This window comes from Lissotriton vulgaris, chromosome 1_1 (genome assembly GCF_964263255.1).
Source record: "Lissotriton vulgaris chromosome 1_1, aLisVul1.2, whole genome shotgun sequence".
Lineage (NCBI taxonomy): Eukaryota > Metazoa > Chordata > Amphibia > Caudata > Salamandridae > Lissotriton > Lissotriton vulgaris.
Window position 1 is genome coordinate 1,620,903,105 of NC_141685.1, and position 16,629 is coordinate 1,620,919,733.

General features: G+C 44.9%; 1 protein-coding gene across 1 annotated transcript in view; it reads left to right on the forward strand.

The window, feature by feature from the left end:
- LOC147750913 (arylsulfatase A-like) overlaps positions 1–16,629 on the forward strand; it is a 495,797-nt gene that overhangs the window by 97,852 nt on the left and 381,316 nt on the right. The gene's annotated exons all lie outside the window — the stretch shown is intronic.

The following is a 16,629-nucleotide window of genomic DNA, read 5'->3' on the forward strand; positions in this document are numbered from 1 at the left end:
GACATCAGCCATGAGACGAGCAATAGTATTTTGGACTACCTGCAGTCTATTGATGTATTTTTCAGATGCTGATATAAGGAGCGCGTTGCAATAGTGTAGGCGACTAAAAACTAGTGCCTGAATTAAGGTTTTCCTAGCAGACAAGGGTAAAAAAAGGAAATACTCTTCTGAGCATTCTGAGAACATGAAAGCAGGCTTCGACAGTCGTGGAGACATGATCTTTCAATGTTAGTTTATGGTCAAGGCGAACTCCAAGATTTTTCACTACTGATTTAGGAGAAGGGATAGGGCCCAGTTCCTCTGGCCACCAAGTGGGTGACCAAATGAAAGCTGCCTCTCCAAAAAACATTATGTCCGATTTTGAGGCATTCAACTGGAGATCATTATCTTTCATCCACTGTGCTATAGATTTCATACCATTGCGATAGATGGTTTGGCAATTAGGGTCAGATGTGTCTAGTGGCAGAAGTAACTGGATATCATCCGCATAAGATATGGGGATGAATCCCAGAGTTCTCAATAGTCTCGCCAGGGGCGCCACATAAAAATTGGACAAAGTAGGGCTCAGACATGAGCCCTGTGGTACTCCCTTGGTGACCATTGAAGTTTTGGAATGGTAAGGACCTAAGTTGACTGTCTGTGTTCTGTCCGAGAGAAAGTTGATAAGCCATTCCAAAGCAAGCCCAGTAACACCAATATCACTCAGTCTCCTGTGCAAGATTTGATGCAATATTGTGTTGAATGCTGCTGAAAGGTCAAGCAGCACTAACAGTACCACCTGACCCTTATCCAGCAGTATTCTGATAGTGTCTGTAACTGCCACTAAAGAAGACTCCTTACTTTAGCATGAACGAAAGCCAGATTGAGAGGGATCTAAACTATTAGTGGTTTCAATGTAATTAGAGAGGTGTGTGTTAATATGTTTTTCAAGAATTTTGGTGTGAAGAGGAAGCAGAGAGATAGGACGATAATTTGTTATGTCTTCTGAGGGAGATTTTAAGTTCTTTTGAATTGTCAGAGTCTGTGCGTCTTTCCAGGCTGGAGGAAGGACTCCTTCAGTCAGGGAGCAATTAAGAATATAACAGATGGGTTTAGCCAGCTGTTTAGCCAAAGTAGATCTTATTTTCGCAGGAATCTAGTCAACCGGAGACCCGGATTTGGCGTTTTTAAGGTGCATTTCTGCCTCTTCAATCGTAAGCAAAGGAAAATTATCAAGAGAGTAGTTAGGTAAAGAGGTAGGTTCCAGCTCCCTGACTACTGTAGAGTGGAGATTGCCAGTCAGGATGATATTATTATAAATCATGTCAATTTTCTCAGTGAAATGACTAGCAATACTGTTGCACTGTGTTTGAGAAGGTAAAGAGGACGTAGCACAGGCTGCAGTACTAGTGAAAGATTTTAAGATTTGGTAAAGACATTTCTGAGAGTTCCCAGCCTGTAGGAGTGTGACTGCTATATGGGTTTTCCTGGCATTTTTAAGATTGCGGTGATACTGCTTAAGAGCCTCTCTGTATTTTTCCTTGTCAGCCGAATGTGTAGATATCGATGCCAGACGCGCTCTAATCTTTTGCATAGGCCTTTTGTAATCAATATGCTTGGATAACTAATTTCCTCTATCGGTTGCAAAGTCTTTCTCTCTTCATGATGATGATCAATTTCTTGAGTTCTGATCACTTTTACCTCCACCTATGGGTTGATGATGTATTCTAATTAATCTGAATATTCCTTTTCAAGTTGCTCGGAGCCTTAAAGTCACCCTTCAAAACCCGGTTAGTGTTATTGACCACCAAACGCGAGGCAAGATCCCAGTAGCAGCCTCCTTATTGTTACACCCATTCTGATTGGTTTTCCACATCCAGGGTTGCTAGATGTGCCTTCTCGTTGATCTTTCAGTTAACAGTTAATAACTATTCCATAGCAAACCTTGAGGAGACCGCCGCATTTCCTTGTATTTTCAGCAAGATTGCTGCCATTTCAAAGTTGCAGAAACTGATCTCTGTTCTGCTGAATCTCTCACACAAAAGCAGCCGCTAGCTGGAGAGCTTCAGACCGCAGACTTGTTGTATTGGTCTTTTAGTAAAGCGAGGCTTCGGGGGAGATTGTGTGCATTATTTAAGTATCTGTGTTAATTGCAGCTCCTTCACGAGCTGCGATTAACATGGATATTTAAACAAAAGCACTCAATGTCCCCCGCAGCCTTGCGTTACTAACAAAATAATACAGCAAGTTTAGAAACACGGCAGATTAGCCTAAAAAACACACACTGTATGGATATTTAAATAAACGCACACAGTCTCCCCGCAGCCTCGCATTACGAAATGAACAATACAGCGAGGAAACAGTGCGTGCAGCCTGAGGGAGTCAAAAATAAGAAGCGGCAGAAACAAAAGAAATACAAGGGGGCACATAACACTTACCTCCGGTCCTGAGTGATACCTTTCGCGAACGTCCTCCGTAATCTTCGTAATCTCGAAATTCCCGTTTTTCAAGCCGCGCGCTTTTTAAAAGCGGCGGCGCAAATACTCTAGCGGAATGTGCGCGCTCCACAAATGGGAATGCGTGCTCAGGGGTTGGCAAGTGCGCACACGGGCACGTGCCTTGTTGGGAACAGTGGTCATCGGTGATGTCAATGACCATGTGCATGAATGATGTAATATACGGCATCATCTGCAGTGCATTGCGGGCGCGCGACTAACTATAACGGAGGAATTTCTATGGTTTTGTACCAGTGATATGTCCAGCTAACTATAACACTCATGAAACTTATGTTTTTTTCAGTGAATATATATATATATATATATTTGAAAAAAAGGGTTGCCCTACCGTTGAGGAGCACTCGGATGCAGCATCCAGTTGTAGAGTCAAGCGCTCAGGGCACAACATCAATCTCAATGCTTGCCTACGCGTTTCGGGCTTTACACCCTTCTTCCTGGGCAAGCAGCAACAGAAATGGCTGCAAAGTTCATTTAGAGAGCTAAAGAAATCTCGCTCCTGTACGCCTGCATGTCACACGGCCTCCACCTCCTCACGCCATGCCGTCTCAATGGACCCCCACAGAGTCCCGCGGTTGTGCTCCTCGTGACCCAGGCTGGCCACAAATATTTGAAAAAAAGGGTTGCCCCCTCCGTTGAGGAGCTCTCGGATGCAGCATCCAGTAATAGAGTCAAGCGCTCAGGGCACAACATCAATCTCAATGCTTGCCTACGCGTTTCGGGCTTCACGCCCTTCTTCCTGGGCAAACTGCAACAGAAATGGCACACAAATGACTTCAAGAACATCCCCTTTATTTTCCACAGCGATTTAACACAGGTGAGTAAAATGCTCAGATTTCTGAGACTTGAAGTTTAAAGTTTAAAACCCCCAGTGGGTCGCTTCCATCTCTGCTCGCTGCAAAGTTCATTTAGAGAGCGGAAGACATTGCGCTCCTGTGCGCCTGCATGTCACACAGCCTCCACTAAGCATGGGCTGAAAATCCGTTCCGCGAGTGGAATTTGTGAATTTTTGACAATTTCGCGGTCCGCGAATTCGCAATTTGCGAGTTAGCAGATTATTTTTGCTTGGTCCCACTTCAAAAATACAATCTCGCGCGCGCAGCGTTGACTTACTGTGATTCTGAGTTCTCCGAGTTGTTTTCCTTCCGCTTTGCGTGCGCTGTACCATTTTCGCTCTTGCTGCGTGATCGCGCGAGACTTTTCGACCGCGACTACGTCATAGCGTCCCGCCATCTTGCACTGCAAGACTTGTTGAACGCGATACGTCATAAGGGCCCGCGATCATGCACTGCGAGAGAAAACACTTGCGAAGACGTAGATGCGACGCACAGCTGACATCCGGCGGGAGATTTGAACAGCTCGCTTTCGCGAAATTGCACAAATTGCAATTCTGCACAAGAAATCTATCGCTGGCACCATAAACCTCCTGAAAATGAGGATTTGGATCAGAATAACTCCTCAGATTGACATTTGGCTGCATTGTTTTGTGCAAGGAGTCCATTTTTGGGGGGGTGGGAGGGAGGAAGTGCCCCACAGTCTCAATCAATCAATCAAGTAATTTGTAGAGCGCGCAACTCACCGGTTAGGGTCTCAAGGCACTGGGAGGGAGGGGAGTCGCTACTTCTTGAACAGCCAGGTCTTGAGTTGTTTCCTGAAGGGGAATTGCTCCTGGGTCAGCCGTAGGGGGGTGGGGAGGGAGTTCCATGTCTTGGCCCCCAGGTAGGAGAAGGATCTTCCTCCGGCGGTGGCTTTGCGAATTCGTGGGACGGCGGCGAGAGCGAGGCTGGCAGATCGGAGCTGGTGGGTGGGTGTGTAGAATGTGAGGCGGCTGTTGAGGTATTTGGGGTCCATGTCGTGGAGAGCCTTGTGTGCGTGGGCGAGGAGTCTGAACGTCATCCTCTTGCTGATGGGGAGCCAGTGCAGGTCTTTCAGATGGGCAGAGATGTGGCTGTGACGGGGGATGTCCAGGATGATTCGTGCAGAGGCGTTCTGTATGTGCTGGAGTCTTTTCTGGAGTTAGGCTGTGGTTCCAGCGTAGAGGGTTTTCCCGTAGTCCAGTCGGCTGGTGACGGTGGGGATCCACTGGAAGATCTTTCGGAGCATGCGCAGGGTGTTGAAACAGAATGACGAGACGGCGTTGACTTGCTTGGTCATCGTGAGGGATGAGTCCAGGATGAAGCCCAGATTGCATGCATGGTCCGGTGACTTGGGGCGGTGCCCAGCACAGAGGGTCACCAGGAGTCGTCCCAGGCAAAGGGGGATGGTCCCAGGATGAGGACTTCCATCTTGTCTGAGTTCAGTTCCAGACGGCTGAGCTTCATCCATTCTGCGCCGTCTTTCATCCCTTCTTGGAGGCTGGCTCTGGCGGTGGCGGGGTCGTTGGTGAGGGAGAGGATTAGCTGGGTGTCATCAGCGTAGAAAATGATGTTAAGGTATGTTGGCGTGAGATGGCTGCGAGAGGGCTCATGTAGACGTTGAAGAGGGTGGGGTTGAGCCAGGATCCTTGAGGAACGCCGCAGTCTCCAACTTCCTGTTCCTGTCCAGCAGGCTCCTCCCAGTGCTTTGTCCATGTCCTGGTCACTTTTCATTTGGATCTGGAGCTGGAAGGATTACTCTTTGTGGCTGCTGCTGGATTTGAGGACTTTTTTCGGGATCACTTTTGGACTTGAGATTTTACAAGTAAGTTGATGTTGTTTGTTTGGGGCATTGCAGTTTGTTTGGGGCATTGCAGTTGCTGCAACTAAATTTATAAACTTTTTCAAGACTTTAAAAAATATATATTGTGGGTACCCACAGTATCCAGTAGGCCCAGGGTTAGTCATGGGTGCATGATAAACTGTTTCTGTGAGCCAGGCAGTGTGCTTTGTGCCATAGGCCTGCACCAAGTCTGCCTTGCTTTCATCTATTATGCCCAGGGGTAGTTAGTGGTGCATGGACCAAGTCTTTCTGTGGGGTCTCTTGAATTTGAACATCATTTAGGGCATGGATGGTATTGGATTGAGGTGATTTTTGTGTGTATTTTGATTTTTTTGGTGTTGTTGGGGCCTGGTCCAGGGCCTGGCAATGTGGGTGGGGGTCTAGGGGTCATTTTGAAGCCAAGCAGTGTGCTTTGTGCCATAGGCCTGCCCCCAGTCTGCCTTGCTTTCATCCATTTTGCCCAGGGGTACTCCGTGCTGCATGGACCAAGTCTTTCTGTGGGGTCTCTTGAATTTAAACATCATGTAGGGCATGGATGGCATTGGATTGAAGTGATTTCTGTCTGTATTTTGATTTTTTGGGTGTTGTTGGGGCCTGGTCCAGGGCCTTGCCAGGTGGATGAGGGCCATTTTGAGGCCTGGTCCAGGGCCTGGCCATGTGGTTGGAGGGGCATATGAGGCCAGGCAGTTTTTTGCCATAGGCCAGCAAGCTTGCGGGCCAGTAAGCCTAGGATTATGAATGGGTGCATGAAACAACTCTCTCTGTGTGGTCTCTCTTCTATTAATCTAAACATCCATTTTTGATTAGAATTGCAATTTTTATTTTGGGTCTTTCCGTTTGTGGGTGTGTTGTGTTAATAATAATAAAATGCCTAGCTGCAATAGTATTAATTGAAGCACAACATATGCAACATTTATTTAAGTGATGTTCCTCTGGTTTCTTTGCTTTTAGGTGCACAAAGACCGAGAAGTGAGAACCAGGAATCATCCTCATCATCATTCATCACTTATTGTAGTGCCAGGAAGAAGTCATGCTGCAGTGTGTGCACAGCGTCACGTGATGTCACGTGGCCACAGACAACTCTGCAACTCGTGCAACTGCGTCCTGCTGTTCTTTTGACATCTGAAGAAGATGGGCCCAAAGAAAGGTAGCCGCAGTTTCTATACCAAGAAAGTTGCCAGTGTCACTGCCATCAAGAAGGAGCAGAAGAAGCAAGAGGCACTACTTACCAAGGAGACTGGTGTGTCGACCGACACTTTTTTTGGGAAAAAAAACTATGCCTGCAGCAGCAGTGTCTGCCGCCGGGGACCAAGCTGGGAGCAGCACCTCTGCTTCATTGGTCTCAGTGCCACCACGCCAAGTTAGGCTCAAGCCCATGAGTGCCGCAGAGGCAGCCACTTTAATTGTTCTTTCACCATCGACCAGTGATGTTGGCGCTGATTCATCGCAAACTAACATCCAATCAACGCAGGGTGTAACTCATCTGATGAGTGTTCAACCACAGGTGCAAAAAGGAGAGTCGCAAGGAGAGGCGCAAGGAGAGTTGCGAGAAGGGGCGCAAGGAGAGTCGCAAGGAGAGTTGCTAGGAAAGACCCAAGGAGAGTTGCAAGGAGAGCTGCAAGGAGAGTTGCAAGGAGAGTTGCAAAGAAAGGCGCAAGGAAAGTTGCAAGGAGAGGCGCAAGGAGAAGCACAACTGCCGACAAAGCTTGTTCCTCCAGAAGTAGCGACACATGAGGAAATCGAGATTCATGCGGAGGTATCAGCCGAGCAAGCCACTCTGATTCCTGATGATCCATTGTCTTCCAGATCCCCAGCAAGGAAAAGGAGGGCGAGCACAAGTTCTTCTTCAAGCCCCCTTCCTTATGATGAAGAGCCTCCATCCAGCTCGACCTCCGTTACCTCAAGTAGTGGTACTGTAACTTTAAGTGCACAACAGAGTCAAATTCGGCCACGCCCATCCTCCACTTCATCTGGCATTGAAAGTAGCATCTCCACCACCACCACCAGAAATCTCAACTCCCCAGTTTGGGACTTCTTTAGCATTAGCAAAAAGGTGGAAAACCTAGGTATTTTTTCGATTTGTAAACAAGTAGTTAGTCGGGGTAAGCTTGGTACCAACTATGGTACCAGAGGCCAGAGAGGTCATCTAAAAAAACACCACAATATCCAGTGGGAGGCACACCTAAATAAGATCCGGGAAGCCAAACATACCACAAATCCAAATGTATCCATTGATATTGCATATGATGATGATGATGAGGGGCTAATTGTGCAGGGGGGAGGTGAACAGACAGACATTTTTTCTGGTACACACAGTACCCCTGGCAGCAGCACTGCAGTGGTAGCGCCCACACCCTCTACCCCAGCAACATCTATGAGGCACAGTAAGAGTCTGGTAGAGACACCAATGTGAAAAAGTATATCAATGAGCCTAACTGGGTTAAAGAAATCTGGATCATCATCATCATTGGTCGGAGGCGCCATTTGAACGCAACCACCCAACGGCACGTCTGTATAATGCAATGCTGGCTAAAATGCTATTGCTGGACCTACTCCCTTTTTCTTTCGTGGAAGGGGTGGGTTTTCTAGAATTAGTGGCAACAGTCTGCCCTAAATGGAAGGTTCCTAGACGGTCCTATTTTGCCAGAGTTGCGGTTCCAGCACTACATGAAGATGTGCTGGAAGTGATTGGACTCAAAGAACAACGGAGAGTTTGCTCTACATCAGTTAGGCTGAGCATTTAAACATAATAGACCAAAAGATATGCCAGAACTGAGAAGTTGATTTAACCTGAAAGTTTTTGTTCATAAGTTAGAAACAACCGTTGCTCACGATTGGTGATACACTCGGACCCCCTACCTGCTTCGCAAAAACGCCGGAATTAACTTCTAGGCGCCCATAATTGAAACTTTCATAGCGACGAACGTGCTCAAGCAGACCCCCTACCTGGTTCAAAAAAATTGCCGGAATCAACTTCTAGGCGCCCATAATTTAAATTTTCACAGCGAGGAACGCACACAAGCAGATTTCCTCGCTCTGTCTAATCATTCAATCCAAGTAGGACCCTCGTCTAATTTAAAGTGACCGAGCGCTACCTGGATCATCAAATTGAGAGACCCTTTTGATTAACTATTATATTCTCTCCAGAAAGCAACCTCCAATTCAGTTTCAGCATCAAAATATCATCCTTGCCTGAGAATGCATTGGCAAGTTTTAGGAAGCTCATCAGTCCTGATGATGATCTAAAGCTATATAGATCGAAACGCCGTCGACATACCCAAGGATTTTTTACTCATTCTATTGTATATAATTGTTGTTTTTTAACCTTGTTGTTGTTGTGTGACAGTTCGTTCACTTTGATCACTTTTGTCACGTCCTGCACCGTACTATTCACCTGAGCACCTGAAATACAGTATAAATATTTATGTATACTCTATAAAAAAGAAAAGATTAAAATAAATAATTTTTCTACCTACACCTACAGTCTTTGCTCCCCAGCGTTTATTGAATACTCGCTACCCAGACCTTTTCTCCAGGACCTAATCAGGCCAAAAACTGAACCATTGTGACTTAAAAAGCATCATTCCACCCCAGGTTCTACTAAGTGGAGTTCCCTTGTTTATTAAAAACAGTAATATAGTTAAGGCCATGAATGATGGTGGCTATTTCAGAGTGCCATGTTTGGCGCACAGCATTAACATTAATGATCAAGATTTCTTGAAAAAAGAAAACACAGTCAGCAACTTACTGACCACCTGCCGAAGAATCTGCACACATTTCAGCCATTCTTTTATGGCCCGGATGCAGCTGAGGACAATTCAACGTAACCGTAGAGTGCCAGTCAGAGGACTCATCCAGGAGGTGGCAACACATTGGAACTCAACCTTCTACATGCTTGAGCATCTGTTTGAGCACTACTTGGTAATCAATGAGTATGTCTTTAACGCACGGGCTGCTGCTATGAAAGACATGAGGCTAGAGGTGGAGGTATGACACCGAGTTAAAAGCCTGACAGACATGCATCGTCCTTTTGAGGTCTTCACCCGTGAAGTCAGCAGGGAGGATTGTAGTTTGGGCAAAGCTATCCCATAGTTGCGCATGCTAGAACACCAACTGAAGGCGGTGTCTTCAACGTTCCGAGTTGATGCTGAAAAACAAGGCGCATATCTGTTGGCGGACAGCCTAATAAGCCGCCTAGTTGACAATGTAAGGCTTAAAGGCATACATTCACAACAACATTACGGTTGTGCCACTATTCTGGATCCACAGTACAAAAAGGCACTGGCCAGCAATGAATTCATTTCTTTTTCTGAAGAAGATGTTACAAAGTACAAACATTGGCTAGCTCTGTCAGCCGCTCGGTTTGAAAAAGAGAGGCAGGAAATTGAAGGAACCACCACAAGTACTACTGAAGCAGCAGGCCATCCGGCGTCAAAGTCCACTTCTGTGGCCGAAATCAGTCACTTTCCCTCAGAGCCGTTAAAGACACCAGCAACTGGATCATCACCTGCACCAGGCCCAGCCATAATATTATTGGAAGCAGATTGGATAACTCATCAAGGGTTTGCTCATTCCAGTGTTGATGCAAAGGCAACAGATGGTACGCAAAGTGGAGCACCCCTGGAGGACACTGAGCGGATGGTGCAGGCCTATCTGGATGACCCAACAGAGGTCTTCTTTGATCATAACCCATTGGTGTATTGGTAAGGGAAAAGGCCTCAATGGCCACTGATCACCAGGCAGGCTATAAATTATTTGGCTTGCCCACTCGCAAGCGTGTCTTCTGAATGTGTTTTCAGTGCTGCTGGTGCCATTGTCACTTCAAAAAGGACCCGCCTCTCGCCCAAAAATGAGGAGAAGTTAACAATGATCTAGATAAATCAGCACTTCATACCATCAGATTACAAAATATGTGAATCCATGCAGGAAGAAGAGGACACTGACTTAGGTGACGGAAGTTCTTCTCTGTTAGCTGACCTACTCCATGTTCAATTCACAGAGTTTGAGGACCAGCTTTACTTCCCTGACAACTAGACTTGAAATACTTACTTTTTTTTTCTTCCGTCCTTATTGACTTTTATTTTTGTGTGTCTTTCTTTGATTTGCAACTTTTAGCACAACAAAACTTTAATCACAACAAATCCATCAGCAGCACTATCTTCGTCTTATTTCCATTGTGACGTGCCGCTGTCTGCATTCCTGAAGTTCACAAGTTCACAACTCAGTCATGCTCCTCTATCCTCCTCCTCCAGACTCCCCCTATCCATTTCCCTCAAGGCAGATGGCCGGATTACACAGAATCAAGAAACTGTCGCTTCGTAGACGAGTCCCCTCAAAAGAAGTAGGACTGGAATGACTGACTATGCTGACTGTTACTTCTGAAATTGACAGTAGAGGCTGCCCTGTGGCCCTTCACTTAAGAATAAGATGCTGACAAGTGGAACAGGTAATGAATGATGAGATGGCATGCAGTGGACAACACTGGCTGTTTGGCTCTGATGAAAGCAATTGTTGTTTGTTTATTGTGCATGAAGTGAATCCTATCTATGTGTTCTGTTATTATTTAATCTTTTACACACTAAATGCAACTCAAGTGTACTCTGTTTACCTCGTTTAATACAAATTGTACTTCTACTGCAGGGGCCACTACGTTGCATTTTTCAATATGGAAAATGTCCTTAGACTCACTCTGTGTAGACTGTGACTGCATGAACAACATTGAGTTTGCAAACACCATGATGATGATGATGATGAGTCATGATGACCAAAGTTACATAATATCTTTACAGTCGCTCACTGAGATGGATGAATCATCATTGTCGATTTACGGAAGAACTATGGCTATTTCGTGAGTGGCAAACAGGTAAAGAAGTCGACAACAACCACAGCAGAACTACATGTCTCTCTAGTCGTGGTATGGAGTGGTCGAGCCAGTGTAGTAGGGTTATGCTAGAGTCCAGACAGCAGTTCATGTAAAATTGCGGCTATGTGGCTTGCTGTATAAAATTAGATCTGCTTTGTCTGTCTGTGTCAAAGAGGTATGCTACATGGAGGTTGGTTCACTCAGTGGTGCCTGCCTTGACCGTCTGCATGGCCCTGCCCCTGGCCTGCTGTGTGCTATAATTATCCTGGAAACAGAGACTCAGAGTTTAGAAATGATGCATGTATGTAATACTGTCGCCTTTGAAAGTGAAAGTGTTTTTTTTTGCACTACACAACGTACCTTATATTTTTCCTCCGTTGTGTTTTAATATCCCTTTCTGTTTTTCCATCAACAATTACAGGCCGGCACTTACCCTGTGCGATGGGAAAAACATTAACTCAGGCTTACCATAGCAATTCCGCATTCGGCAGGCAGGCAGTGGACAGTGTGGTCCCCAAGATTGGTCGACGGAGCGCCCGATAAAATGGAGGAGTACCGCGAATAAGAGGAATAGCTGGATGCATGCAACTTCCCAATTTGACCAGGACAACTACAACAACATACAGTTACAGTATCCACTTCACTTGTCCTTATCTTTTAAATAATGTTATTGTTGTGAACTTCTATGAGGCTTGTATCCAAAGATTTGTTTTTCTTCATTTGTTGTTTGTCTATGCTGTAGTTTTTTTCTCTCTCCAAAAAACTTTCCCAAAAACCCCCATTCCCATCCATTTTTCAAACCCTAACCCTCTTCCCCCGGGCTGTGTGGTTTTCATTGAGGTGTGTGGGTAAATAACACCAATAATTCCACACGCTTGCTGGGGAGTATAAGGTCAAAGCAACAGAAAAACAATTTAAAGGCAGGTCAAGGAATCCGCGGATATATTCCTTTTCTGCTTGACACACATCCATGAGTATTTGCAAATCATTTCAGAATTTCATGTACGCCATCGAGTGGATTCAGCAACAAAAACATCCTCCTACAAGTAACAAAAGCTTACGCTGCTGTGTTCTTCAGTACTAGTTCTTGTAGTAATAATCCACAAAACTACTAGTTCACTTTTGATTGAATACTTAAGCATTGCTTAGGCTACAATTTAATTTGTGGCACTGTTCTTGTGTACTGTACTAGCGCACTGTTCTAATGCTCCTCTCAGGCCACTCAATGTCTCATTTCCTTTTTTTTCATATGCTGCTACTGCCAGTGTGTACCACTACTACTACCACCACAACGATGCCGTTTCATCCGTCCAGGATTCCATAGCTAACCTTAATCGCCATTTGCCATGCAGCCAGCCCTGAGCCTAGCCCTATTCTCAAACACTAATCACAGGTAAGATAAGAATTTTGGGGGAGGAAGAATAATGGAGTAAGAGGAGAGGAGAGACTGACGGAAGTACTAGTAAAGTAGGGGGACAATTGAATTCACTAACTCTGTCAGTGGCACTTTTGTAAAAATGTGGGCGATTATTACTTAGGCAATTTGAATCAAGCAACCAGTTAAGTTTCAGGAATGCAAACGTACAGTTACCCCCCCCCCCCCCTGCCTCCCCCACAAAACATAAAAACAAGTATGCTATGTTTAAGTAGAAAATAAATAATTATATTGACCCTAACAAAAATAAACTATCCTGCAAGACCCGACCCACCCTCTCCCTAACCCCAACCAATGTCCATGAAATGTCCAAAAGTCCAAAAACCCCAACGCCCAATCCCCACCACCTCAAATGTCTTTAAAAAGGGGCAAGGGAGAGTCTCTACTTTTGCCGGCAGTGTCCTGTGGCCAGGTGGTTGTGCAGCTCTATACGGATGGCCTTGAGCAGGGCTTTCTGCCTCGACAATGTCGCCACCTGCTGCTCAAGGTAGGCCACTCGCAGGCTCAAACCGGTGCATCTGAGCCTTGCAGGCACTGTCGAGGGCAGCTGTTACTTTCACTGCTCGGCAGCGGCGGGTGGCTGCTCGACCATGGCGCTGTACCGCTGGAGGATTGCGCTGACTTCATGACCCTGGGGCAGTGGAGGAGGATACAGCTACTGTGTATGTAGTAGTAGACTGTGAGTCATCCTCCTCCTGGGCCACCAGCCGCCGATATTCGGCGACAATTGCCTCCAGCTTCCAGCGCCTGGACCGGATAGCCAACTCCTTCCTAGATAGTTTAGAAGGAGTATCGATATGAAGAAAGGGAAAATACTATAACCAACACTCTTTAAGATTAACACAAAATAATTCAACAGAAAGTTGTGTCACAGCAGCACTAGCAACTTGCAAGCACAGTACATAACATTTGTGGCATGTATCTTTCTAACCTCCCACTTCGTGGGCCTCTGCTCTAACATTAGTGGGAGTTTCAGGAATTCTAGTAGCACTATATGGAGTCACTACATTAGACTCAGACAGTACACCAGTCTTATTCTTCTCTCTTGTTTAGCGAAATTAGTACGTAAACTTGTGGAAGCCGGCATAATGCCAGCGCAGTCAGCTTGCACCCAAGAACAACAGATGCAAGCCATGATGACGCAGACTTGCGTTACTGTTATCAGTCCAGTACATGCAGGTGGTGATTGGTGAAGCTCTTACTTTTCTATTACGGGTCGCACTGGCCATACTATGTTACAAGGGCTACTGCTCAATTAATTTACCTTCCACCCTTCCCTGTCTCTGACTACTACAAAAGGAAAATGAAGAAGATAATATGATCATCTATCCCTTCACAGGATATTTGCTTATATAAGGGATGACTATAGGTGCTTTGTTTTTATTGATTGAGTGAACACCGATAGGCCACACATGAATGACAGAGTTAAAAAAAATTATTAACAGAGGTAGTGAGTGGTCCCCGTAATCGCCGGAGGAAGGCACTTGTGAGTTGTGCCTTGACTTGATAATGCGAACTATACAATAGATACACAATATATGCTGTGCTTGCAAACTACTGTTAGTCAAGGGAGTATTCTGAAAAATTACAACTTCTACTTTCCTCTGCTTTGCTACTCTGGCACGGACGTGCGGTGTTACATGCTCTTCAAAGTAACACTCTTCATCGAGTGACCGTCTACTCTGTCTACTCTATGTACACCTATGCTATCTATGAGGAAGATACCATTCAGGCATCCATCCATTCAAAGTAAATATCAATCCTTCTTCTTAATAGCTCAACTGGACAAACCTTACTTTTTCTCACCGAAAAGTACCCTTCTTATTTTGTTTTGTAAACCGCCAGACATGCATCCGTGCTTGACTTGTTTGAATTTGCACCAAAGGATATATTGCGCACACATACAGTTTCTGTTTCACCAACCCAGGCAGTCCTCTTTTCTTTCTCCTTCCACCCATCCTTGCTTCAGCCTTCAACCGGCCATGCATCAGATATCCAGCCACCTATGCCTGCATTCAAAAGCACGTATCATTCTTTGCCAGTCATTAATTTAACTCGCCTGTCCCTCCTCACTTGTTTCTTTCCCTTTTCGTTCATCCCATCCATCAAGTTCATCTCTGATCTGACTTGGCTTCTCGATAAAACTTGCACAGCTGAGTTGAAGTCAAATTTAGAGGAGGCCATTAGTTACTCGTCAACTCCTGCCGCTAATGCTATTGCTAATGCGAAGTCAAGGGTGACTGTCTTCTACCTGGTTGACAAAAGCTTAGCTCTAAATTTGTAAGTCTTCTTAACAGTAAAGTGTACTTACTTGTACTGTACAACATATACACCCCTGCAGCGAGTGTACTCTGCAATCTCAATAAGGAAGGAATATTATAACTTAAGCTTACTACTGCCCGCCACCACCGTGGCATCCCCCACAGCAGTTCCTGCTGGCACCGCATCCGCCCCTGAAGTGACCGCCTGGCCCTGGCACTGGAGGTGGGCTGTGCCGATGGTGTTACGCCTAGAAAATACATTTAATATTTTTAGATGCCATATACACCACTCCCTATTTTGTCTAGGAATGAAAAAATGATATGTTACTACATAGACAAATTTAATTATTTGTGACTCTCTAGTCTAAACTAAAAATTCCTCTTTCGGAAGAGGGGGGGGGTTTATTTATGCTTAGCCATAACATGCTACACTTTTTGGCACAACTGATGAATGCTTGCTTTTTAACACGCACCATTTTTCTCATAACAGACGCTTCCCTTCTACGAACAAGAGCAAGATGTTACTCGGAGTCGTCATCATCACCACCAAGACTTTATGTTCCAACCAGGTGAGGGATCTCCCACAATTAATGTGTAAAATAAGCCACTGTTCAGTTTTAAAGAGTTCACCGTTTATCTTATATGAATTAAGTTGATTTTAATAAATGTTTTATATAATGCACGATTGAAATGTAATATACAGAGTACACACAGAGCTAGCTGTTTTACTTTTTATAAAGCTTTAAAACTTACATAGACTCTGTGGTTTTTGGTCATGAGTGAGTGAGCGAAAGGGTTTGCAATTTGCAAACACGAGTCCGGACTCTGAGAGGTCGGGACTCTGACTCCGTAGTCTTATGTTCTGGGTTGTATAATCACTGGGGAACATCGCTGCATTCGGGAGATAAATAATGACTGATACACTAGCTAATGAGTACAGAGATTGGGGGTTCAACTTCTGTTATGACTGAGGTATGTGGAAAGTCTAACTGCGCCTATTATCACCAATGCCCTATTTCTTGTCCATAGTTATGTTTGTGCAGAATAGTCCCTGCTGAAACAGTAGTAGTATGTCCTCCTATCCAATCAAAAAATAAACTAGTATCTTATTCTTGGTGGCCACTGCCATTTTATTGTTGGGAATTGTCAAAGCATAAACATTAAGAAGACTTCAATAGACATTATGGACAACCCCGAGGACTACACTCAGTGCCTAGAGCTATTGCTGAGTGAATAGGAGTCGAGGCAGGATAATAATTTAGAAACAGTCTACAAGAAGATCAAAGACGAATTAGGAAAAAATAGAATTATAATGAACGTTTGGAATAAATAGGTGCTGTAAAAGTTAGGGAAGTATAATTATTAATATTAACCGGAAGACTTACTGAGACCAGCAGAGGAGCCCTCGGCGGAACCATCTTGGCCTTCCTGCTCCGCCGGCGCCGCTACCTCCTCTGTCCTCTTGCCCCTGGGAGAAGCTGATGCACATGAAAGAAAGACAAAAACATGGATGATTGTTGTCAACTAAAATCAAACATTTCAAAACAAATATTAAAAAATTATTTCGGGGAAATAGACAACAATTGCACTAAATGTATTGACCTACCTGATGTGGTCTACTAGGATATTAGTATTGCTGGATTTGCGGACTGTCTACTTGGAAAGTTATGTAACTCACTAATCCAACTACAAAAAGGTTCTACTAGATATGGCAGGCAGCACTCCACAGCACGCGAAGTGATAGACACAGTCCGCCATGATTACAGACCACTAAAAAGTTTCCTACTAAATAACCAGTCATAATATACTCAAACTATCAATCCACCACCACTATCTCTTCTTAGTGGCAGGAGAACAAAGGAAGGACTGGACTTGAGTCTC